The 27737-nt window shown below is 37.7% G+C and overlaps 1 pseudogene; it reads right to left on the minus strand.

The window, feature by feature from the left end:
- Window positions 1–10716: 10716 nt before the first annotated feature.
- LOC148573886 (uncharacterized) lies at window positions 10717–21680 on the minus strand (annotated as a pseudogene).
- Between the last annotated feature and the right edge of the window lie 6057 nt (window positions 21681–27737).

Genomic DNA, 27737 nt, shown 5'->3' on the forward strand with positions numbered 1-27737 from the left:
CAGGAGTTATCCTGGAAAGTGACCAGGGGACCCAACTCGAACTCTCCTTAAGATTCGAGTTCCCCGCCTCAAAATAATCAAGCCGAATACGAAGGCCTACTGGCTGGTTTGAAGCTGGCTAGGGAGGTCGGAGCCCAAAAACTTACCATTTTCAGCTATTCATAAGAAATCACCTCGCAAATAGAAGGAAGTTACCAGGAAAAGGATCCCACCATGAAAAAATACCTAGACATAACCAAAGAACAGCTCGGGAATTTCATGGAACATGAGATCCGACATATACCTCGGGAACAAAATGCCAGAGCTGATGCACTTTCAAAATTAGCCAGCACCAAACCAGGGTCAATAATAGAAGCCTCATCCAAGAAACTCTACAGTACCCATCAACCTTAGGGGAAGAGATGGTCCTAAACATAGCAGACGAGGACTAAGGATGGATGACCACATAATCAACTACCTCAAGTCCAAAACACTCCCCATAGAAAAGAAGGATGCAAAGAGGCTCATACGGGAGGCACAATACTACACCTTGATACACGACATCCTATACAGAATAGGAATCTCAACATCCCTCCTAAAGTGTGTCTCGACTTCTACCTCAAGAGAGGTCTTGGAGGACGTTCATAACGGCATGTGCAGCAACCACCTCGGGGCTCGAACTCTATCCAAAAAGGTACTCCGAGCCAGCTTCTACCAGCCGACCTTACAGAGGGAAGCAACCGAGTTCGTCAAAACCTACCCTCCATTCCAAAAACACGCCAATTTCTACGTCACCCCGCCTGAAGAGCTCATTTGCATCACCTCGCCCTGGCCGTTCGCAAAGTAGGGGCTCAACCTCCTCGGACCATTCCCCCAGGAATCAGGACAAGTCAAATTCCTCAGAGTAGGAAGAGACTACTTCACAAAGTGGATCAAAGCAGAGCCATTGGCCGCTGCCACCGCTCAGAGAAGTTGGAAGTTCCTGTATAGAAGCTTTGTCACAAGGTTTGGAGTCCCCCACTCCATCACCATGGACAACAGGACACAGTTCACCGACACAAGCTTCAGAAACCTGGTCGCCGACCTAAAAATCAAACACCAGTTAACCTCGGTAGAACACCCACAAGCCAACGGACACGCGGAAGCCACCAACAAAGTCATATTGACCGGGTTGAAACATCGGTTACAAGATGCAAAAGGAGCTGGGCTGAAGAACTCCCCCAAGTCCTGTAGGCATACCGAACAACGCCATATTCCACCACCGGGGAATCACCCTTCCGACTTGCTTATGGAATGGAGGCAATGATCCCCATAGAAGTGGACAAAAAATCCCCTAGGATGATCTTCTACAAGGAAGGCGCCAACTCCCGAGCACAAAAGGAAGAACTCGACCTGCTTCCAGAAGTCCGAGAAAGAGCTCGGATAAAAGAGGAAGCTCTGAAGTGTCGAATGGCCTCAGGGTACAACCGGAAGGTAGTCCGATGAAGTTTCGCTATCGACGACCTCATCTTAATCCGAAATGACATCGGAATAGGACGGTCAGGAGAAGGAAAGCTGGCGGCAAACTGGAAAGGCCCATACCGGATCATGGGAGTACTAGGAAAAGGTTACTACAAGCTGGCCGACCTCCTAGGGCGGGAGCTCCCGAGGTCATGGCACGCTTGTAACCTAAGAAGGCACTATAGTTAGAGAAAGGCCTGGAGCCAAGGTGTACTCTTGTTCCCACTAAAGGGTTTTTTAATGAGACACCAGGTCAAGACCCCAAGGTGGCCCGACTTGCAGGGTAGCCCCACACATGTACATACTCTTACTTACGGTTTTATTTATTGCATTTTATTTTAATAAACATAGAGATTCCCTAAAAGATTTTCCTACCAAGGCGCATTAATTTATGCTCGAAAAATGCAAAATTCATTGTCCGATCAGATAGAGGTCGGCAAGGTGAAGAGACAAAGCCAAAATTAATGTGAGAATTTATAAAAGCAACCTATACAAAGCGACCAGACGAGGTCGGACAAAAAATAGGGTTGCAAAAAATAACTTGAAAATGCCCGACAGAGAAGTCAAACCAGCTAAAGGATCACTAAAAAAGGGAACAAAGCCTACTTAGCCATGCGAAGGCCCAAAAAGGTAAGTGTTAGAACCACCGAGCTAAACGGTAAAGGTCCGAAAAGGACACTACCTAAAAAGCAAAAGGGCAACCTCAAACCCAAAATAAGGCTTGAAAGTCGTCCAAATAAACTCAAAAGAAAAGGTTCTACATAAGAACACTACCTAGAAAATTATTGGAAACTGATTAAAAAGCTGCAAGGACGATATCGCCAAAGCAAGAAGGTTGACAACACAACTAAGAAAAGGCGAGGTCCAAAAAGCAAAGGTAGAAGTTCATAAAACGAATACTACCTCAAAATCGTCAAAAAAGATGCCGGTTGGAAAGCTCAAACACCCAATCCTAAGGCAAGACTGGAAAACCCAAGGAACGCTATCACCATAAAAGGTTGAGAAAACAACCTAAAGACAAATGTGTTTTCGCCAAAGTCGGCCAGCACACCCCCAGAACAAATCAACACAAAAGTCTTAAAAAAATTAAAACATTAAAAACTCAAAGGTTACCCAAATAGTAACCCAAGAGTAAAAGTGTTTTGATTAAAAACTAAAAGTTTCTAGGGAGCAACTATAAAGTGTTAGAAGAGTTATACAAACAGTTACAAAACCAAGAGTTCCAAAGGTCCACAAGTCGGACCGTATCAATACATAATAAAAAGAAAAATAAAAGATAGAATCACAAAGGATCCAGCTTTGCCCCAGTCGCTGCATCTTGAGGAGTAGGAGGGATAGCTGAGATCGGAACAGCTCCGACAACACCATCCGGGCCATTCAAGATCTCCAACTCGGGATCAGCCTCAGGTCAAGACGCCTCAGCAGACGGGGCTGCAAAAGATTTGGCGAAAGGGTCCGGCACAGGGATCTCATCCTCATCAGGAGCAGGCACGATCTTACCATCTTCAACAATGTTTTCCATACTAAGCAAGGTAAGATCGGCATCTAGACCGAGAATTCGGACCTAAGCTTTCAAATTTTCATACAGAGTAGTCATGCCATTCACTACGTGGCCTTGAGGCTTAGCATAATCATCGTAAGAAGACTGAAGTTTCTCCTTAACCTCCAGAAGATCGCCATAAGTCCAGGTGTAGCTCTCCATAGCCATCTTGGCCATGTCTTCAGCCAAATTAGCAGCTGCCTCTGCAGCAGTAGCCCAGGCCTTCTCCTTCTCCACCATAAGCTCCAGCCTAACATTCTTTGCCTCCAACTTAAGCCTCAACCCCTCCACCCTATCATAATCAACCTTTGCCTTTGATGAGAGAAAATCGATTCCACACAAACTCACCGGCATGTGTACCGGGTCGCATCAAGTAGTAAAACTCACAAAAGTGAGGTCAATCCCACAGGGATTAATGGATTATGCAACTTTAGTATGGTGATGAATTTAGTTAAGCGAATATTTGATGAATTGGGTGAAATTTTATTAACAAAAAATAAATAGCAAGTTAACTAGAGTGCAGAATGAAAATTGGCAGAATCTTAAAGTACAGAAAAAGTAAATTGCAGAAACTTAAAGTGCAAGAAATTAAAAGAGCTAAAACTTAAATTGCAAGAAGGGTAAATAACTGAAACTTAAAGTGCAAGAAAGTAAAATTGCAAAATCTAAATTGCAAGGAAACTTAAATTGCATGAATGAGAAAGGGATTTGGGTGCTGGGAATTAAAACAAAACTGGAAAAGGCAAATTGCAGTAAATCAGAGATTCTAAGGTGAAGAAATTCAGAAAAATCTATCAATCAGGGTTCTAGCACCAAAATAGAAACAAAAAAATGGCAGAAAAAGAAAAACAGAAAGAGAACTCAGATCAAATCTACAATACTAAAACAAAAATGTAAAATTGCAGAAGAAGAAAAATAGAAAGAAAACTCAGATCAAATCTACAATCCTAAAACAGAAATGGAAAATTGCATAAGAAGAACAACTGAAAGAAAACTAAGATCGTCCAAAACAGAAAAGAAAAATTACCAGAAAAGGAAAAATAGAAAGCAAACTCAGATCTGATCTCCGATTATAAAATTCTCAAAAGGAAGAAAATAAAAGAGAGCCTCCAATGAAATCAAATTCTTCTCTATTTATACACTTTTCAATTCTGTCATCAAGTACTTGGAGTGGGCTTTTTTTTTGCCTCTGTTGTAGTGGGTCAGGATGGTTCTTCGTTGTAGCTTCCAGGAGAATGGAGCATTTTCAAATTGAGCGCAGCGTTCACTCACCAACGCGTACGCATCCCTTGCGCGTGCGTGTCTTCGCTTGCTTAATGCATCATCACGCATACGCGTGCTTTGCGCCTATGTGTCCCCTTGCATTTTTGCACATCGACGCGTTCGTGTCATCATTGTCTTCAGCCTCAGCCATGCTTATGCGCCATCTTCACCCGTGCGCATCCCTTGGCAGCATTCATTAACTAAACGCTACGTTCGCGCCATGAACGCTCCTCACGCGTGCGCGTCCTTTGTGTGTGCACGTGGATGGTAAATCACCACTTCTATGCCCTGGCATCATGTACGCGTTTGCGCCAACCATCACTTTTGTCACATCGATGCATGAGCGTCGGTGACCAAATTCAAATTCCAATTCTGAAAGTATCGCTGGTATTCCTTCAAAGTGAACGTAGCGTTCATTGCTGGTGAACGCTGATCCTCCTTCCATGCGTGTGCACCATGCATAAGTACGCGTGGGTCTCCAAAGTGTCATCCTGCGCGTAAGCGCCTTGTACGCGTGCACGTCACTAGTGAACATAGCGTTCATCAAATGAACGTAGCGTTCACCTGCACCTCTTTCTTTTTCTTTTTTTTTTTTTGCTTCTTCTTTTCATCATCTTTTCTCCTGTTATCAATCAAACACGCCATCAAAGTCTCACCAAAATCATAACAATTTGCATAACTCATAATAACCACCTAATTCTTGCATAAATCTCATGATTTTGTATAAAATAAATGATGTTTGATTGAATCAAAATAAACATGAAATTCCACTCCAATGACTTATTTATTGTGTAAGAAAGTGCATAAAACTTAATGAAACAAATGAAAAAGGCTTGTGAAACTAGCATAAGATGACTTGTCATCACAACACCAAACTTAAATCTTGCTTGTCCCCAAGCAAGCACTAAAACATGAGAAGAAAGGAGAGAAAACAGAAAAGCATATATGTCCTTATTAGCAGGTAATTGAATTTGGTTCATGGGGTTTTATGCAGATGAAATTAAGCTCTACTTTTATTAGATTTCAGGATTGAAATGTCCCTTTAAGTGATAACCAAAGTTACTACTGTGAACTTTGTTATTCATCCATCCTTGGTGTTTTGATTTTCTTTTGTTTTTCTGCTAAGAAGCTTACACTTTTATTCACAGCTAAGTGTTATGTGTTGCAGCATCTTTTTAGCTTTGTTTTTCAGTCAACACATCTTCACCACAGACACTTGACTCACAATTCATCATAAGACATTGATTCCCAACACCTCTTTGGGTTACTAAATGCCTTGTAACTAGGTTGCTCTTGATAATGGACTTTCGGTTGATAATCCCGGATTAATTAACCCAAGTTACCAACTTTTAAAATACTCCTTAGAACCTAATTGTCCAAGCAGATTATAGTACAAAAATCACCACAAGCATATGTCCTAAGGTCCAAGCTATTGGTGTCTAGCCTTATTATTTGTTTCTTTCATTTTTGTTGCCAATTCTTGGCTTTTCTTCCTTTCCTTCTTACTTTTTCTCTTTTCCCAAGGATTTTTATTCATTAAGAGTTTACAAACAGCAATCTAGTTCATACTATAAAGGAATATCCTAACCTTTATCCTTTATTAGTGAGCTTACTTTAACAATCAAACATATATACCACCACTGAACTTTATTATCATCCCTATCAAATTGGACAATTTCACTTCTGTTTTAACATTTTCTTTTATTCATGCAGAGGAGAACAAGACATGAGTTCAAGTAGGATGAGTGACGCACAAGCAAACTATCATCATAATGCAGAACATGAAAACTTATTCAAAAACATAAAAGTGCAGACATATAAGCTTAATCATAAAAGTGCATAAGATGGAAACTTGGAAGGCATATCATTTTTCAGATGTGCATCTTCCTTATTGACTAAGATTATGAAAGAACTCTACCACCTCTAATTTTTGTGCTCTTTTCCTTTGCTGGATTCTCCTTTCTTCTTTGGCTCCCGCTTCTTCTTCTTTCTTAGTTCTACTTGTTCTTCAAAAGTCTCTATCGGAGCCTAGGAATGGTCTATTTGATCCCAAAGACCAACATCCTTCAATGCCTTCTCCATTCTCTCTATATTTCTTTTGGCCCTTACTCTTTGCGCTTCTCCTAGCTCGGGCTACTATTAATATGGCTTGATCTCTTGGTTTATCACTGGTATGCCACAGACTAGGTAGTTTAGCTTTGCTTGAGTATCTATGTCATACTCTATCTTGTCTACCTGCCTAGCCTCTCCAGATGTGTGATATAAATTCTTCCATTGATGAAGATTTTGGATGTACCTTTCTTGCCTGGCTTGTTGTTGGAACAATTTGTTGAATGATTTTTGATTTTGTGCATCTTGTTCCCTCTGCCTATCCAGGGATATTGCTTGAAATTCCCTTTGTTGATCCATCATCCTTAATTGGAAGTTCTCTTGTTGCTCCTGAGCTCTCATAAATTGACGAGATAATTCTTCAATGGCAACTTGCATTTGGCTTAAATCCATGGTGCTAGAGGCTTGTCCTTCTTCCATCTGTGGCTTTCTCCTTCTTCTCTGAGATCTTCTCTCACTCTGTTCATTAGTGGCCCCTTCTATTCTCTGCCTGTTGAGTTCCCTTCCATCCTGTACCTAATCTATGTCTGAATCTTCAAAAATTACCCCTGCTTTATTGCACAAACGCAATATGGTACTTGGGTGGCCAAGTCTGGCTGACTTGCTGCTACTTTCAGCCATCCCTTGGATGCTATCTGCAATTAGTTGAGGGACATTTATTTCTCCTCCTTTGAGTATGCAGTGTACCATGATTGCTCTTCTTATGGTAACTTCTGAGTGGTTTCCAGTGGGGAGGATTGATCTCCTCACTATTTCGTACCACCCTTTGGCCTCAAGTGAGAAATCCACTTCTTAAGTGGCATGGATCCCTGTTTGAATCCCTCACCCAATCTTTGCCATCCAGACATATATCACTTTTGAGCTCATCAGGGTCATTCTCACCATTTTTTCTTTCATCAAAACTGGGCTCTTTGAAAGGTATTGTTCTTATTTGCAGAACCTGTATGATTGTGGCTGGATTGAAGTCCACTTCTACTCCCATCACATAACTTTTGTAGGGGGCTTCAGTTTTGCTTTGTCTCACTGCATTTGCATAGAACTCCCTTATCATAGTTGCACTTATGTCTGTGAGGGGTTCATAGAGGAGTTCTCATCTTCTGTTTTCAATGATTTCCCTCATCATAGGATATTCACCATCCTTCATTCTAAATCTGACCTCTGGGATTATTTTCTTTTCCTCCATCCAACCATGATATTGTGATTCATGAAATTGAGATTTAAATCTTTTGGCATCATAGGTGGGTGGTTCAGCTTCAATTGGTTGCTTCTATTTTCTTCTTCTAGAGCTTGTTGAAGCTATCAACTAGGGAAGAAGGGGGTTGATTCACAACTTCAATCATAGGAGGAATTATGAGCATGGTTGGAACTTGGGAAGTAGGGATTAAGAAGAACTTTTAGACACACTTGATTTAAGAAGAAAAGGATGGAACAATTGTGAGCACGGTTTCTTATTGAGAAAAGACGAGAGCTTGGGGTCTATGAAGGAAGCACAATCTAGTTGGTTATGAAAGATGATGAGTTAAGTAGAAGTGTGATATCAAAAAGAGAAGTCACTTGTCAATTTAGAGTATGAAACTGAGTTGGTACAGCAAGACAAAAGTGGGATTCAGCTTTCTTAAACTGGAGGGTGAAGATTGAACCAGTGTTGGTAGAAATGGACGGCTCATATGAAGAGGTGGAATGCATATAAGGATTGAGGTTGGTAGTGGTGGCATTTTTGTAGAGGTTCGGTCCTTGCATGAGGGGCACCATTATTCTTTCCAATGCATGTTAAAGTGCTCCGCCCAAGGCACAAAGGTCCAAACCATTTGATTTCCTATGCTATCCTGTTTTCATTGTTCTGTCCTTTCCCTTACCCTTCTTTTCCTCATATCTTCCCACCTTAGCAAAACAACAAAAATTGGATTGATACAAGTGGCGGCAATTCAATCAAAACTAATATAGCTACAAGATTTGAGAAATTATATTTTTTTATCTTTTTTTTAAATGTTCCTTGTAGTCAACCGTGGGCTTTGTATGAACTTGTAAAGCCTTGATGGATATCAAAAACTCACTTGGTTTATGTAAAATCCAATAGAATTTCGATCACTGGTTAACTCACAAGGAACATTTTATTTTCTACTTTAACAAAATAAATTCACAAAATGATGCAAGACATGGTTTATCTATTCATGAATTTGAGTCTTAGAGCAAATGTGACTTTCTTAAAACTAATAGCACATGTAGAACACCAAACTTAATGTTTGGCTATATACTTCAACAAATTGAATGAGTCCATATCCCCAGATGGTTATATGATCATCATGTTTGGAAAGCCATTTTAGAGTGCCTTTAGGCACACCAAACTTAGGAATCAGACATATGCTTTAAAAATGATGTATGCAGCCATCAAATTTACCCATGAAATTTCAAATTCATGCTAGAGGAACCATTGATTATTGAAATTAAAATAAAAGCAAGAATATTAAATCATGGGCTGCCTCCCATGCAGCGCTCTTTTACTGTCACTAGCTTGACATTGGTTCTTTGTTAGGGTGGCTGATGATTATGCTGCCTCAGCTTGTCCCCTCTCACTGTGAGCCTTCTTCCTGTGCTTTGATGAACAATCTCTATATGCTCTAATGAGAGTATCTTATTGACAGTATAATAATCAACAGATTGTGGGGATGTCTCCAACTGTTGGTAGATCAGTTTCACTTTGTCTCCTTCTGAGAATCCCTCAGTTGGTATTTTCTTGTTTTTCCACCCTTTTGGAACCTTTTTCTTACTCTTCTTTCCTTCTTTTGGTGACCCTTCCTTCTTGGCAGAAGGCTTTATGTAGAGAGTTTTCTTCTCAATGATTAATCTTATAACCTCTGGTTGCAATCCTTTTCCAGCCTTCTCATCTTCATTACCCTTTTGTTCTTCTCCATTGTTTGTCTTTTGCTTCAAAGGTGAACTGATGAGTGCTTCCTTGGGTTTTTCCTTCCATTTCAAGTCTTCCTCTTCAACTCTCATGCAACCTTTCTCTTCAGCAGTATGCTACATCTCCTTAAAGACATTTAGAGTGATCTGCTTATCATGTGCTCTCAAAGTCATTTCTCCTTTCTCCACATCAATAATGGCCCTTGCTGTGGCTAGGAAAGGCCTTCCTAATATGATAGAATCGCCTCCCTCTTCATCTAGATCCAAGATCACAAAATCTACTGAAAATATGAACTTACTCACCTTGACTAGGAGATTTTCAATCACTCTATTAGGGATTACCATTGATCTATCAGCAAGTTGCAAGGTCATCCTTATAGGTTTCACTTCTTTTATAAACAACTTTCTCATCATAAATAAGGGCATCAGATTGATACTTTATCCTAAATCACACAATGCCTTATCAATGGATATATTGCCAATGGTTCAAGGCAGAAAGAAACTTCCAAGATCTCTGAGTTTGGGTGGGAGGCCCTTTTGGATTACTGCACTGCACTCTTGGGTTAAGATCACTGTCTCCTTCTCATTCCAGCTTCTCTTCTTATTGATGAGCTCTTTGAGGAACTTAGCAAATAAAGGCATCTGCTCCAATACTTCAGCAAGTGGGATGTTGATTTCTAGCTTTTTAAAAACCATTAGAAACTTGGGAAATTGTTGATCCTTGAGCTCTCTTTGCAATCTTTGAGGGTATGGCAGAGGAGGAGTGTAAAGCTTCACTTCCTTCCTTTGTTCTTGTGAATGCTCCTCCATAACTTGCTTTCCCTTCTTTGAAGCTTGTGGCTCTTCATCCTTATTCTTGAGTTTTTCTTGGTTCTTCAATAGAAAGTAGAACTCAATAAGAAACACAAATATCCCCCTTATGGTCAATTTCTTAATAGAAAGTAGAACTCAATAAGCAACTACAATCTCAACATCTGGATCCTTTTCTTTTCGTTGCTTAATAAATCTATAGATAACAAACAAATAAATGCAGAAAATTTTGCTTATTCCTTCAATACTGCATATGAAATTCTTGAGTTCTAAAATTGGTTCCAAGTGAAAAGCAATTGCGATTTGGGAGTTATATACACTTAGAAAGTTGACTACCCCTTTTTTTAACAGATCTTGGAAACTCATTAATGGTCACATTCTAAAGTTCATAAGCCACTCACCTCGATTCCACTACCACATGCATCCATCTAAACAAAACAAGACAAATTTGCATACCTCTATAAAGCAAGTTATGTTAGTGGCTGAAAATTTTTTGGTTATGACAACAGAGCTCCTAAGCAATCTTAGCTGCTCCTCAACTCCCTTGAGCTTGCCCTTCCCTCCTATCTGAAGCTCCTGACGGAAATCAATGACAACAATATTCCCAAAAATTAAAGGAAATCAAAATCATAGGGGAGAAAGCCCTTACCAGTAGTGAATCCCGGCGAGACAGCGTTGTTTTCCTGTGACAGGGGCTCAGTGACGCAACCCCTAACAGCGGCGACGACGGTGACTCCACAAACGGCGACTGGGCGCAGCAGGCGAACAACGCCTCCTCCTTTTTCCTCCGTCTTCCAATCTCCACGCTTCTGTCTCTCCTGTGTGTCCTCAGCGTCGTCCGTGATGGGAGATGCGACGGCGGTGGAAGCTGGCAACAACCCGCTCGCGATGAAGACGACGACGGCGGCGGCTTCCCTCGGCGACAACAGAACGCGAACTGACGGCGACGATGGAGGCACAGCGGCTCTCCTTCCTCGCGGAGCTCTTCCTCTCGCTCAACGCCTCCTCCTTCCTGACGGCGACACGACGGCGCGGCGGCAGTGATGCCCACCGGCGCCGTCCTCCCTCTTCCCCCTCTCTTTCTCTTGCTCTCTGATTCCAGCTTCCCCATTTCTTTTCCTTTCTTTCCCTCTCCGTTTTTCCCTTTCTCTTGCTGTGCGTGTGTTTTTGTGTTGTGTTTGTGTTGTGTGTGTGAATTTGGGGAAAGGGGGTGTGGTGGCTGGAAGGGTTTAGGGTTAAGGTGAGTGAGTGAGTGAGTGAGTGTGGATAGGGTTAGGATAAAATTAGAGTTAGAATTTTTAATTTGAGAATTAAGGATTACTTTTGGAAAAAATGTAAAATTAGAAATTTTTGGATAAATTAAAATTTGGTAATTTTAATTAAATAATTAATTTTATCACTTTGATTTAATTATTTTTGATAAATAATTTTTTGAAAATAAAATTATAAATAACTATAATAAATCATAAATAATTTATTATTTATTTTTTAACAATTAGAGATTTTACCGGTTTAATAATGAGTGTTGAGTTATGATGGGTTTAGAATTTTAGTAGAGAGAAGAAAAAAAATCAGAATTTTATATTTTATTTTTAAGGAAGTTTTTAAAAATTTAATTAAATGTAAAAATATGTTAAATTTTAGAGTGGTAATAAAATAAAAAATAATATTTGTTATAAATTTATTTTAAATAAGAGAAGGAAGGTGACCACCAATGAGTTATAACTCAAATGGTATAGTATTCTCATACTCATCTAAGAGATGTGCGTTCGAGTCTTTCTATCTTTAGTATAAAAAAAGAGAGAGAAAAAAGGAGGGTGATCCAACAAGCGGTAGAATGAAGAGTGAAAGTGAGGATTAGAATTAGTAAAAATTATATATTAGTTTTATAAAAAAATATAAAATAATATATACTATTTTTAAAAATTAATCATTTAATCTTAAATTTTTTATAAAAAATAATAAATTAATACAAATAATATTTTAAAAATTAAATTTTTAAAACACAATAAAATTATCTTAAAGATTTAAATATTTTAAAATAAATTTTTTTAGTTACGAAAATTCTTGTTTTTTTAATAAAAAATAAGGATAATATAGTAATTGTAAATTAATTTTAATATAAAAATAATTATATAAAGATATTATTCTTGAATTAGAGTAATTAAATTAATTATTCTTGAAATATTATTTTATTATTAATTTATAATTATTTTTAAATAAATACTAATTAAGATAAAATTTGAGATAATCAAGTTAATTTTTTTATTCATAAAATTTAAAGTATTAAATTCAAAAATCTCAAATATTTAAATTAAATTATATAAAATTTTTATATTTTTTTCAATTACTAAAATTTTAAATTATAAATAAGAAAAAATTCGTTTAATATATAAATCTCTAAAAATTCATTTGAATAAATATAATAAATCATAAATAACTTATTATTTAATTTTTAACGTAATTTTAAACTCAAAGTATCATTAAATTGACTTAAATTTTTTTAATAAATAAATTTTTGAATATAAAATCTTAAATAAATATAATAAATTATAAATAACTCATTATGTTAATTTTCAAAAATTTGAAGTCTTACATTTAATATGTTGAAACAAAATTTTTTATTAGTTACAAAAAATCTTTGAATTTTGTGACAAATAAATAACTTGTTACAAAAATATTGTATTTTGTGACAAATTAATTTTTTGTTACAAAATATTTAGAGTTTTTGAAACAAATAGATATTTTGTTACAAAATGTTTTGAACTTTTGTAACAATAAAATCTTTTGTTACAAAATATTATAATATTTTACAACAAAACAACAATTCGATACGAAAGCCAACATAATTTGTAACAAAAGAAATCATGTTGTTACAAAATATTCAAATGTTTTGTAACAAATTTTCTTGTTGTTACAAAATATTCTTATTTTGTAACAATAACTAATTATTGTTACAAAAAAATCATAATTTGTAACAATTTTAAATTTGATACAAATTTTTTGTTATAAATGTTCCATTTTCTTGTAGTGTTCCTTCTTACTGCCAACCTTGTCATCCTTCAATGTTCTTCCACTCCTGAGTTAAATTGCTTTGCATTCTTTTTTGGGATTCGGAATGGTATCACTTGGGAAAGTGTTGGTTGGTCTTTCTGGCTGTTTGGATAATTGGGCTATTTGTCTTTCTAGGTTTCTTAGTGAAGCTTCATGGTTTTTATTAGCTAACTCTTGATGCTTTATCATCTTCTCCATCATCATCTGCAAATTGGAGATTCTGTGGGATTCTTGGGGTGGTTGTGGCTGAGTTTGGGATGAAGATGGTTGGTGGAAATTATTTTGGTTAGTTGATGGGTTGTGAGGTGGATAGAAGTTATAAGTGGGGTAGTTGTTTTGTGATTTTATGTATATATTTTGGTTAGTTTTTTGATGATTCTGGTGGTTTGTGCAGGGGTTGCTTGAGTTGGAATTTCTTTCCCATGAGTTTTGGTTGTCTCCCAACCTTAGATTGGGGTGGTTCCTCCAAGAGGGGTTGTAGGTGTCTCCATGAAATTCATTCTATCCAGCACCTTGGTTGTGCATATAGTTAACTTGTTCTGGCTACTGCTCTTCATAGGTTTCTTCATTTTGTCCCCATCCAGCTGATGGTTGATTTGTCATGCTCACTGCTGCAATTTGAAGACCATCAATCCTCTTAGCCATCATCTCCATTTGCTGCCGAATTTGTTGGTGCATCACTTTGTTTTGTGCCAAGATAGTGTCCATACCATCCAGCTCCAATACACCTTTCCTTTGAGCTGGTTGGCATTGCCTTTGATGACCATAAAAGTATTGGTTGTTGGTCACTGTATCTATGAGATTTTGGGCTTTCTCAGCTGTCTTCATGAGTTGTACTGAACCTCCTGTTGAATAATCAAGGGTCTCTTGAGCTTTCAATGTCAATCCTTCATAGAAATTTTAATGTCTATCCCATTCACTAAACATCTCTGGTGGATACTTCTTGATCAAGGCCTTGTATCTTTCCCAAGCATCATACAGTGATTCTCCATCCATTTGAGTGAATGCTTGCACTTCTGTCTTCAATCTAATGATCCTCTGAGGTGGGTAGAATTTGGCTAGAAATTTGTTCACTATATCTTTCCAATTGTTGATGCTTTCTTTGGGGAATGTCTCTAGCCATTGAGAAGCCTTATCCCTCCAGGAGAATGGAAACAGCAGGAGTTTGTAGATATTCAGATGCACACCATTTGTTTTGACAGTTTCATAAATCCTTAGGAAGATAGATAAGTGTTGGTTTGGATCTTCAAGTGGACCTCCTCCATAGGAACAATTGTTCGGCACCAGAGTAATATGTTGAGGCTTCAACTCAAAGTTATTTGCATGAACATTGGGAGTGAGTATACTGCTCCCACAGTTTCTTGGATTGGGGAAGGTGTAAGAAGCTAGAACTCTCCTTTGAGGTGGACCATTGTTGTTGGCCACTTCCTCTGGGAATTACGGAGATTTTTCTCCATCTCTTGGTCTTCCTCTTCTCACTCCTTCTGTAATAACTCCCTTCCTTCTTGCTTCTCTTTTCAATCTAAAAAATGTTCTCTCTGACTCAGAATCAAAGGAGGTGGATTCACCTCTTCTTCCTCCTGGCATACAACACAAACAAAACCAGAAACTAAAAACAAAGCACTCTACTGCTAGAGTGAGGTTAAGGTTAGCTTAAACAAAATCTCAAATAGTTAGTATGCTTAAAAAAATAAAGAAATGCTTAATCTAGATTATCACCTACTTAATCATTGTCAATCTAAATCAATCCCCGGCAACGGCGCCAAAAACATGATAAGGGAAAATCGAAAGGGATTTAAATTGAAAGAAACTTAAATTGAAAGGGAAAATCTAAATTGCAAAGAAACTTAAATTGCATGAATGAGAAAGGGATTTGGGTGCTGGGAATTAAAACAAAACTGGAAAAAGGCAAATTGTAGTAAATCAGAGATTCTAAGGTGAAGAAATTCAGAAAAATCTATCAATCAGGGTTCTAGTACCAAAATAGAAACAAAATAAATGGCAGAAGAAGAAAAATAGAAAGAGAACTCAGATCAAATCTACAATCCTAAAACAGAAATGGAAAATTGCAAAAGAAGAAAAATAGAAAGAAAACTCAGATCAAATCTACAATCTTAAAACAGAAACGAAAAATTGCAAAGGAAGAACAACAGAAAGAAAACTAAGATCACCCAAAACAGAAAAGAAAAATTGCCAGAAAAAGAAAAACAAAAAGCAAACTCAAATCTGATATCCGATTCTAAAATTCTCAAAAGGAAGAAAATAAAAGAGAGCCTCCAATGAAATCAAATTTTTCTCTATTTATACACTTTCTAATTCTATCATCAAGTACTTGGAGTGGACTTTTTTATTTCGCCTCTGTTGTAGTGGGTCAGGATGGTACTTCGTTGCAGCTTCCAGGAGAACGGAGCATTTTCAAATTGAGCGCAGCGTTCATTCACCTACGCGTACGCGTCCCCTGCGCGTGCGCGTCTTTGCTTGCTGAATGCATCATCACGCGTACGAGTGCTTCGCGCCCATGCATCCCCTTTCATTTTTGCACATCTACGCGTTCGCGTCACATACGCGTGCGCGTCGTCATTGTCTTCAGCCTCAGCCATGCTTGCGCACCATCTTCACGTGTGCGCGTCCCTTGGCAGCGTTCATTAACTGAACACTACGTTCACGCCATGAACGCTCCTCACGCGTTTGCGTGCGCATGGATGGTAAATCACCACTTCTACGATCCAGCATCATGTACGTGTTTGCGCCAGCCATCACTTTTGTCACATCGACGTGTGCGCGTCATGCACGCGTGCATGTCGGTGATCAAATTCAAATTCCAACTCTAAAAGTATCGCAGGCGTTCCTTCAAAGTGAACGTAGAGTTCATTGCTGGTGAATGCTGATCCTCCTTCCACGCGTGCGCACCATGCATGCGTACACGTGGGTCTCCAAAAGTGTCATCCTATGCGTAAGTGACTTGCACGCGTGCGCGTCACTGGTGAACGTAGCTTTCATCAAATGAACGTAGCGTTCACCTGCACCTCACTCTTCTTCTTTTTTTTTTTGCTTCTTTTTTTCATCATCTTTTCTCCTGTTGTCAATCAAACATGCCATCAAAGTCTCACCAAAATCATAAGAATTTGCATCATTCATAATAACCACCTAATTCTTGCATAAATCTCATGATTTTGTATAAAATAAATGATGTTTGATTGAATCAAAATAAACGTGAAATTCCACTCCAATCACTTACTTATTGTGCAAGAAAGTGCATAAAACCTAATGAAACAAATGAAAAATGCTTGTGAAACTAGCATAAGATGACTTGTCATCAGCCTTCTCAAGGAAAGCACTAGTAGTATGGATGGGAGACTTCTTGAAATCCCTAGACAAAGCGGCGCTAAGATTGGTCCTCTGGATGTTGTTGCTAGATATGAAATCAAGATGGTGAAGAATGGATACGTCATCAGTTGGAACGAAGCCGAAAGGGGCGATATGCTCCGCAGTAAAAGCCACACCGTCGAAGTCCTTGTCATTAAGATCATAAGCCCCAGCAGTCCTCGGCCTCTTGTGTAACAACCCCGGTTTTCGAGAACGCGAATCTTTTCTAAAAGTACGGATTTCTCCGGAAGATCAGTAAGGGGAAAACCTTTGATATATCATCAAGTATCTCAATCCTCATTGTCATTATGTCATCTTTAAGTTAGAACCTTTTCCGAGACAAGCTCGATAACGCGGTCACGAAGAACCTGGTTTTTGAACCATATCGGTTAGAAGTTTTGATTTGGTTTTTTGTAAATAGTCTCAGTTTGATGAACCGGACTCGATTTATGAGAGAAGAGAGATAATAGGATGATATTATCATTATATTAGTATTAGAAGCTTCTTGAATAATATTATAAGGTTACCTGGTCAGTTTTAGTTAAAAACAGAAAATCGGTTTAACCTGGTTTACGGTTTACTGGTGCAGCTTAGCACCAACACTCTCTGATGAATTTAGCAATGCTAAGGCCTCATTATACATGTAATATTCTCATAATAAATATGTTACTAGTGTCATTTAATCTAGTAGCTCAGAAAATAATTTTTAGAGATGTTTTTACTAGTGTTCTGATACACCTAGTTTTAGTAGTTATACAGCTGAGATATTTTAATATTATTTTAACCCACCTCCAAGCCAACCAATCACAACTCTTCCTACACCCCCAAGACCTCCAAGGCTGTCTCATTTCATCATTTTGGCCGAAAATAACAAGAGAGAAAAGAGAGAAAACTTCATGAACACTTAATCTTCAAAGCTTGATTTCTTCTGAACCAAAACTCAAATCAAAACTCTGATTTCACCAAAATGATCCTCTCTTCTTCCTCTACATAACCATGTGACTTATCAAGGCTGGAAATAAGGTGAGATCGCTGTCTCCCTCCCATTTCAATTCGGTTTTCAAGGAAAACCATGCAAAATATGTGTTTTCTTGATGTTCTTCCTTAGGAATCATGCTTAACTTGACTTGAGGGCCAAGAAACGTGAATTTTCAGAAAGTCTAAGGTGAGATATCTCTTCCTAAAATACTGAGTGAGGTTTGGTCAGTTGAGAGTTTTTGGATTTAAAGTTGTTCTTGATGTGATTTAGGAGGAAAAAGTGCTTAAGGACCACCTAAAAGTTTAACCGAATTAGGAGTAGCAAAACCAGGTAGGGTATCACGAAATTAATCTTGATTATTTGTGTTTGAGTTGTGTGAATGTTGTATAAATTGGCTGTGCTAAAAATTGGTTGCTTATATGATTGATTCTTGGTGAAAATTTGGTGAAATTTTGATGAAATTTGATGAAATTCAAGCTTTAAAGTTCATGTTCTTGGGCAGCTGGAAAAACGAAACCCTAAGCTTAAATTGAGGTTCAATTTGTGTTGAAATCATGTAGAAAAGATGGGGTTTTAGTGGCTGCTAATTTATTATGAATTATAGTAAAAATCGGTTGTTGAAAAGAATGAAAAACGGGTAAAAACAGAGAAAGAATCTGAAGAATTTATGAAGAACATGAATAACACTTTGAGTGTGATGAAGAACAATGAAGAACACCTTTTTGATTCATAAAAGGGCAAGGAAGTAATTAATTTGGTGTTTGGGGAGTTATTTAGTAATTTCTGAAAGTTAGGGTGGTAAAAGTAGAAATATTAAAAGTTACGGGTGGTAAAAAGTGAATTTTAAAGGTTAAAAGTAAAAGTAAGTTAATTTTTCGAAAATTTAATGATAAAATAATAAAAAAATAATAAAATAATGCGAAAAAGGCAGTTTTCTATAAAAGCTTTAGAAAGACAACTTTAAGCGCAGAATCTCATGATTACCTTCATAAAACACTTAGGGAGTGGTAAAAACATATTAGTGAGGCAAAGATAAATAAAAGATAAAAAGTTGAAGAAAAGATAAAAAATCGAAGAAAAAGTCTGTAAAGTTTTAATGACAGAAAAACAGACAGAGACTAGTGAAGGAACTAGGGCAACCTAGTTAGTCCTGGAATTGTGAATAGGGTTAGGTATTATATGAAAAGTTAAACTGTTTCAATATAGACTTAATGAACCTATACTTGGGACAGACTAACTATTCATACCGAAATTTACATAAGCTTTAAATACATACGTTAAACAGAGTAACCAGAGCAGAATAAAGGGATACAGAGAAAAGAGTAATCAGAGCAAAGTAAAAAGACAAAGAGAAAAGAGTAATGTGATAAAGAGAAATGGTTTGAATTAAGATGTTGTAAAAGTGAAAGATGTAAAGTTTGTACAGTATGATTGAACAGAGAAAGAAAGAGGTACTGCATAAAAATGTGAAAATGATGATGAATAATGAGAATGATGATGAATGATGATAATGAGAATGATTATGTGATGATTTGTTGCTTGAGGCAACCCAAGAGATATTTATTTGTTGCTTGAGGCAACCCAAGAGATGTGTTTATTCATTTGTTCCGTTAAGGCAACTCCAGATATACTTGTATGATCATCTGCTGCATTGAGGCAGTCAGATAGATAATGGTGTGATCACTGAGAACGCTTTCCTGCGATACAGATCCATATTTTATTTCTGTAAGGCAGAGGGGTTATTTCCTGATACAGAAGTACCGTGACCACCTGTTCCATTTCTGTAGTGGTAGAGGGGTTATTTTCTGTATACAGAAGGTGTGTCGGCGTACATCCATGCAGTGGCAGATGTGTTATTTCCTGCGTGCAGTGGACCCTGTGGTGGCAGAAGGGTTATTTCCTGTACACAGGGGTATAGCCAATAGGAAAGCCTTATCCAGACAGAGGTTGCTGGATAACGTCGGGAGCGGGTTAGTAACCGACAGATGAGCTCATTACCTGCACTAGGGCTAGACATGCATCATACTTGGTTGCGCATTTCCTTTGTTATGTTTATGGTATGAATGTATGCTTTCCTTGTTTGTATTCCATTCTCTGCGCTTGTGATATTTTCTTGTATTCTTCTGTTTGTGTTCTGCTATCTGTTTTCTCTATCTTCTCTACTTATCTGTGTTTTATAATTATTGCTTCCTTGTATTCTGCTAATAGTCTGCTAAACAACATAGAATTAATGAACGTAACTAATAACCCCGACCCTACTAAGAACTCCCCAGTTCTTACCCCTTCTCTCTCCCTTCCCCCTTCAAATGGAAGTAAGAGTACCTTACCATAGATCGCTGATGACCGTTCGCAAGAAGAGGATTCTACTCTAGATAGTCTTCTGAGTCTAGGGTGAATATCGTTCTCTGATTATATGTAAATACTGTGAGACCAGCCAATGTCTGCACCCCTTCGTATGCGCACTTTAACCTAAATCCTGTGTACGAGATTCCTATTTTGTGGATACTTCATGAGGTACCAGAGAGACGTCCTGTGGAAAAGTCTGATCGTGCAGAGGAGTAGCAGATGATATTCTATCTTTTGATAACGTTCCACCTGACTTGAGTTGTGAAGACTTAGAACGTACTTTCCCTCGCTTTAGTAGTTTAGAGGGACTAGGTGAGTATAGAGTCTAGGCTAGCCTAGATGCCAGCTTAGGGACCTCTTGAACAGGTCAGGACCTGGGATGTTGTATGTATGTATATGTATATATTTATTATCTAGTTATACCTAGGGGTGTTCTAACTAAAGGTCTATACTCTAATAAAGGCTGGATAACTGAATGCTGCTAGCTACTTGTGATGTATTTATGTGTGGTTGCTTATAAATATTTTATCTGTTATCAGCTGTGAGTTGATTATGAATGAATCCGTCTATTAATCCAAATGTTTTCAAAAAAAAAAAAGTACCTCGCTAACTAACTACGCTTTTAACAACAAATCAAGCTCATATAATAAATAATAGATAATATATAGGATGACAAATTGGTAGCACTCAGTTTCTGGTATGTCCTAGGCGTATTGAAAATTGGGTCGTTACATCTTGTGGGAAGAGCCAGACGAAAAAGGAGAGGAGGCAGCTCTAGAAGTCGCCAGCTGTGGACCAGTAGAGGCCACCCGAACGCAAGGGGTCGGGATGACCTTTCTTTGGAGGAACCTGGCTAGAACCCTCCACCGACATCTTCTTTTGGATGTTCTGGGTGGCCATCATTTTCTTAGTATTCCGTAAGAACTACATTGAATCAGAACTAGCAACCATCTCTGGAAAAAGGAAACCACAGAAACAAGTCACATAATGGACAAATGACAAGCAAAAAACAATAAATTTCTTTGAGAAGTCGGGCGCTACCTAGCTCAGAACAGAGAAGAGTGGGATCCCCTAAAAACCTCTTAGTATCCAGATGAGGAGGCTCCCCCCAATGCTTCTTTAAAACATCCACAAAGGCCCTCTCCACCTCATCAAGACTCTCTAAAGGATACTTAAGAACTATAGGGTCCTTTTGCCACCAAAGAGGGAAGGTCGGTTCATTGTTCTCATCTAGAAAGAAGGGGTGAACATCCTCGATAGCCCAGACTTTAAAATAAAAGTTTTTAAAATCGTGGAAGAAATCACCAAAAATAGAAAAGACTTTCTTTCCCTGATCGCCCCGGAAAGAGATCCAAGAAGGCTTCTTCTTGGCCGTCCCCGGTTTGGTCATTACAAATAGATAAAGAAAAAGAGAAATGGTAGGTCAGACACCCAGCTCCTGACACAACAACTGAAAAATCTTCATGAAAGCCCTAGAGTTTGGATGAAGCTGAGAAGGAGCCACTTTACAGTTCCACAGGATATCAGTCTCAAACGCGGTAAAGGGAAGAGTAATACCTAATTTGGTAAAAAAGCAGTCATAAGCATAAAAAAGGTACGCTCTGTCCGACCTAAGGGTGGGAAACTAACCCTCTCCTCAGGGTCAGGTGACAATAGCTCGTAGTTTTTCTCATTCTCCCTATTCTCGCAGATCCTATGAGACCTCCTAAACTTCTCACAACACTCTGGGTCTGCTACAGTAACACATCTTAATACTATGGAATCTAACCAGTCAGTCGTACCAGGGGAGACCTTTGTAGACATTTCAACAATATTTCTACGAGAAGACATAGAAACTATACCTACAATAAGAAAAATGAAAGGGGCATCACTACCAAACAACTCGGCCAGAAATATGAAAGATGAAAAAGGGAACAAGCAAACAGCAACACAATAACAAAAGTGCGCCCCAAAGTTCACACGAAACAAGAAGACCTCCATCAAAATCCAGGAGCACCCTTTGGAGGAAATGAAAGATATAGAAAGAAAAAAAACGCAAGGAATCAAAACCCTAGCCCTTTCAGTAAAAAAGGAAAGCACGAATGAAAACCAAAACCCCAAGTGCCAACATATTTCAAACAAACAACAAGATAAAAGATCAAAACTTTTCAAGAAATAAAAGCATGCAGTGTCACCAAAAGCCAACACAAAGAAGGATTGCAACTATCAAACAAGGAAAATGCGAAAGGCATAAGAGAAATACCAACCTACAGCAAGAAGAAACAGTGGCAACAAGTGTACAGCAGAGTCACGAACGATCTACACCAACAAAGTTTTCGAAACTTCAGAGAAGGAAGAAAGCTTGGGGCAAACTGAAAGAAAAAGGATCTTTCTCCAAAAATGTGAAAGAAGAACAGAAGCAAAAAAAAAAAGAACTAAGAAACTGAAAGGAAGAAAAATCCCTCTAATTTGAAACAAAATGCAAAGAGGGAAAAGAAACGGCAAAAAGAATGAAAGCCCAAATCAATAGGCTTTAAAAGCACTTTCATGCTCCCAAGAAAATAACGCCCTCAAAAAACGACGCAGTAATTAAGGAGCGAAAGCAAAAACGCTTCGCATTTTGAAGAAGCATTTAAAGAGCGAAATTCGCATGAGAAGAAGCAGACTGGGCACAACCGAACAGATGCTTGAACATGACTTTCCCCAAAGAGGTCAAAGCTCGGGAGCACAACCTCGTGGAAAGGTTGAAGCTCAAGCAGGGGCAATGTTCATACCATGGACCGAGCTATAAGGTTAGGATTGCATGAAGACAAGGGAGTGACCTCTTTAAAAGGTCGGCCCATTTCAACAAACTCTTCTCAAAGAGCTCAGAAGATCGCCACAGAAGCCCAAGGAGGCCCAGAACGAAAGGACCGCCGACTACTAGAAAGTGGTTTGCCAAAGATAATGATCTCACCCACGAAAGATAAGATAAGATAACAAACTTATCTCAAAGGAAGATCATCAAACACTACTATAAATACACTGGAGCACCCAGGTATAATTCATACTCCAATTCTACAAAAAACCTGCCTAAAGCCCGTACTGACTTAAGCATCAGAGTCTCTTGCAGGTACCACCACCCACCGGTGACCAAGGACTGAGCAGCTCCTTCGCTGCAACAAGTCAGATACAGTAACTATAACTGGACCAGAAGGTCTTGCCTGAGATTGACCACTCCGTTTCAGGTATCCCTCGGAACAATGTCCAAGAACAATTCCTTCAGTTACCATGAAGTGGTATTTTTCCCAGTTTAAAACCAGGTTCGTTTCTTGGCAATGTTTCAAAACCAGTGCTAGATGGTCGAGGCAGGATTCAAATGAATCTCCAAAGACAGAGAAGTCATCCATGAATACTGATAAACCACTATTTTATGGTTTATCTTGTGCTAATTTGAGTGGTTTTTATCAAGTCTTTGCACACTCATTACAATTTGCATGATTTTACAATTCCTTCCCAATTTTGTTCTATAGTTGAAAACTTGCTTCCTAAGCCTTTAAATTGTGTATTTTAATTCTCCTTTATACCATTTGATGACGTGATCTATGTGCTAAGTGTTTTCAGGCTATATAGGGCAGGAATGGCTTAGAGGATGGAGAAGAAGCTTGCAAAAATGGAAGGAGAACAAGAAATAAAGGAGATAACCAGCGAGGATCGACGCGCACGCTTGGCTCACACGTGTATGTGATTTGGAGATTTTTACAGCGACGCGTTCCCATCCTGACGCCTACGCGTGATAAGCGAGATTGCACAGCGAAGCGTGCGCGTACCTGACGTGTATGCGTGACATGCGAAGAGGACCATTAACGCGTACGCGTGACTGACGCGTACGCATGATGTGCGCCACGTGCAAAAATTGCAGAAGATGCTGGGGGCGATTTTGGGCTGATTTTGGACCCAGTTTTCGGCCCAAAAACACAGACTAGAGCCAGGAGACAAGCAGAGACTCAACACACATTCACTTTTACACAGTTTTTTAGTTTTTAGTTTTGAATCTTAGAGAGAAAACACTATTTCCTCTAGGGTTCTTCACATTCATAGTTTTAGAGTTTTATGCTTTTGATTTGGATATTGAGAAGAGTTACTACCTCCGTTGAAGTTTCCATCATTCTAGTTTGTTTCCTTATTTCCTTACTCTTTTAATCACCCATTTACCCTGTTCAGAATTACATATGGATATCTTTGATTTTGAAATTTATTAATGCAAAGAATTATTTTTACCTTTAATTAATTTTCTGTTATTATTTTATTTGAATTTCCATGTCTTCTTTTCTTTCCCTATTATCGTTTATGAAAATGGCATTCATGTCAATGGAGTAGACTCCCAACTTGACTTGGGAGTTGATTAAAAGGAAACCCTTGAGTTGGAATATTTAAGTGTTAATTGGAAATTGGAAGTTGTTGGCAGGCTCTCTAGTCACTAATGCTAATCTTTCCATAGGAGAGGATTAGGACTTGTGAATAGGGGCTGGTTCAGTTACTTGACTTTCCTTTATTTGTTAAGGGATAACTAAGTAGAAACAACAACCTCTTACCATTACACTTGGGAAAATTCAACAAGGATAGAACTTTCAATTAATCTTCTCCCAGTCAAGGCTTTTTATTTCAAATATATAAAATCTCTCGTTAATTTTCATTGCTTTAATTAATAATTATTTTAATTTCCTGTTCTCCAACTCTAAAATTGTCAGAAAAATTTCTGACCAATAACTTGCACTCTTTTGTCAACTCGTTGGGAGACGACCTGGGAATTCTACTCCCAGTATTTTATTCTTGAGTTGTGACAATTCTTTTTAAATTGATAAGCGAAATTTTCGTCGGTTAAGAACTGTACTTGCAACACTGTTCTTATTATAAATTCTTAATTGGCAATTTCCACCCGTCAATTTTTGGCGCCGTTGTTGGGGAGTTGCAACAGTATGCTAAATTATTGGTTAGTGTAAATATTTTTAATTTTACATATTTACATATTTTATTTTGTTTTACTACCATGAGCTGTATGTTTCTTTCATTGAAAGACTGAAGAGAGAACTTTTGCGTGGTCTAGAATTCAGAATAAATTCCCGTTGCAAGTATAGCTTCTAAACCAACAACACTCCTTTCTTACAAACGTTTTGGTTGTCACAAGTAACAAACCCCTAAATAAATTGATAACCGAAGTATTTAAACCTCGGGTCGTCTTCTCAAGGAACTGCAGGGAGGTATGTTCTTATTATTGGTTATGAGTTTTGTAAATTGGGGGTTTTGAAAGTAAGGAACAAGTAATTTAAATGACAATTAAAATAAATAAATAACTATGAAATAAACTCTTAGCAAGGTATGAGAATTTGGAAGTCCTATCCTAGTTATCCTTATCAATGGTGATGAGAATTGAGTTTTAATCCCACTTAGTTAGCCTTTACTAAAGCAAAGGAAGGTCAAGTGGACCAATTAGTTTGATCCTCAGGTCCTAGTCAATTCCTAAGAAAGGACTGGAGTTATTGAAGTTCAATTCAATTAGCAAAGACAACAATTATCAATCACGTTGAGTTTGATAACTCAAGAGTTGCCAATTAATCAACCAAAACCAAAAGGAAAAAATATAAATTATTAATGGAAATAAAGGAAAGCAACCATAATTCTGAAATACCTCAAATTATATTAAATAGAAAATCAAATCTAAACATGAATGATTTATAAGCCAAATTGGCAACAAAAGTAATTAAAGGAAAGCAATAAAATATCTAGAAGTAAAAGAGAAATATAAAGTAAAAGGAATATTGAACCTGATAAAGAGTCGGAATACTAAATTGAAATAACAAGAAATCCTAATCCTAAAACCTAAGAGAGAGGAGAGAACCTCTCTCTCTAAAAACTACATCTAAACTATGAAAAGTGAATAATTCGAGAGCTCTCCTCGAATGGATGTATTCTCCTACTTCATAACCTCTAATCTGTGCCTTCTGGACTTGGATTTGGGCCAAAAAGGGCTTCAGAAATCGCTGGGAGCATTTTCTGTAAATTCTAGTGCGTGGCATTTGTCACGCGTCCGCGTGGGTCACGTGGTCGCGTCATCTGGAGTTTTCCTTGTCACGTGTTCGCTTCGGTCATGCGTTCGTATCATCTGTGTTCTGCTCATGGCGCGCTTTCGCGTCAATAACGCGTTCGCGTCGCTGCCTTTTCGCGCTGGGCATGCGACCGCGTCGTCCATGCGTTCGCGTCGCTGCCAGTTTCTTCAAAAACTCCATTTTGTGCTTTCCTTCCAATTTGGTATGTTTTCTTTATATCCTTTAAGTCATTCCTACCTTAGAAGATCTGAAACTACTCAACACACAAATCACGGCATCGAATGGTAATAAAAGGGTAATTAAAATAATTATTTTTAAAGCAAAGGAAACATGTATTTCACATATATCACATAATAAGGAAGGGAAAGTAAAACCGTGCAATTTACATGAATAAGTGGGTGAAGGATTGAATAAATCACCTAAATTGAGCACAATATATATCATAAAATATGGGTTTATCAATCTCCCCACACTTAAACAATAGCATGTCCTCATGTTAAGTCCAAGATAAAGAGTAAGGTAAGGTTAAAGTGGTGGAATCTCATGCAATGCAATCTATTCTAAATGAAACTACCTAAATGAATCATGCAATTCTAATTGTTATTCACTTGTATATAAAACTTACATGTAGTTAAATTAATTCATATTCTCAAGGAATCATATATGCATAGCCAACCTTAGACAATGTTAAAGCACTTTTACAATTGAGATGGGTAAAAAAATATTTTTCAAACTTGCAAGACAATTAACAATTTAAGCAGAGATATATGGTGATGAGCTATTGAACCCTCACTGGATTTTGTGTTTACTCTCTAGTCACTCAGTGTTTATTGGGTTAATCACTCTATTCTTCTTTTTTATCCTTACTTTCTATAACTTTGTTCTTCATCTAACCAATCAATAATTATTGAATACAGACATACAAAAATCATGAGGTCTTTTTCAAGGTTGTAATGGGGCCAAGGTAAAGGTAAGGGTATATGTATAAGGCTAAGTGAGCTAATAAGTGAATCCTTGATTAGTCTAAGATCTCACGTAAGATACATATTTTGTAATTCAAAGTTTCTTAACCTATTTGCCCAGCTTTTCTCACTTTGTATTGCAAGCTCATGCATTAACTTAAATTTTATCCCATGTGCATTGATTCTTTTTATTTTGCAATTGGAGAATTTTTGTATCCCCTGAATTAAATACCAAAAATAAAAATATTTTTTTTAATGCACATGGTAATTCAATTGTTTTGATTTCACATGAGCATGCTTCCCAGATTGAGATATATTTTGAAATATCTTTATTCTTTTTAACTTTCTACCTTTGTTTTATCATCCATGTTCCCATTAAGTTCCTCACACTTAAACAATACACAATTTCTATCTTAAGCTAACCAAGGATTCAACTTGGGATTTTTATTTTATTTTTTTTGCTTAAGGCTAGTAATGTGGTTTATAGAACAAGAGGGGATTAAAAAGCTCAAGGGGGCTAACAAGGGTGATGTAAAAGGTAGGCTAATTTGGGATAAGTGAGCAAATATTCCAAGCAATAGCCTCAATCATCTCTTAGTATGTATCTATATTCTATATTGGACATATAGATTAAAACAAAGCAAAGAACATCAGAATAAAAAGAAGGGCGAAACACACAGGAATAAAAATTATGGTTTGAATGTAACCATACAATTAAGCTCAAAACTCACAGGCTGTGTGTTCTCTAGCTCAAAAATCATATATTAGTTATACATGTCTTGCAAGTAAAAATTAAGAGTTCCCATTATTCTCAATGTAAAAATTTTTTTGGGTGGCTTTAAAGTTTTAGTGTTCCTCCT

This window comes from Arachis ipaensis, chromosome B2, assembly GCF_059453495.1.
Source record: "Arachis ipaensis isolate K30076 ecotype BB chromosome B2, ASM5945349v1, whole genome shotgun sequence".
In the NCBI taxonomy this organism is placed as follows: Eukaryota; Viridiplantae; Streptophyta; class Magnoliopsida; order Fabales; family Fabaceae; genus Arachis; species Arachis ipaensis.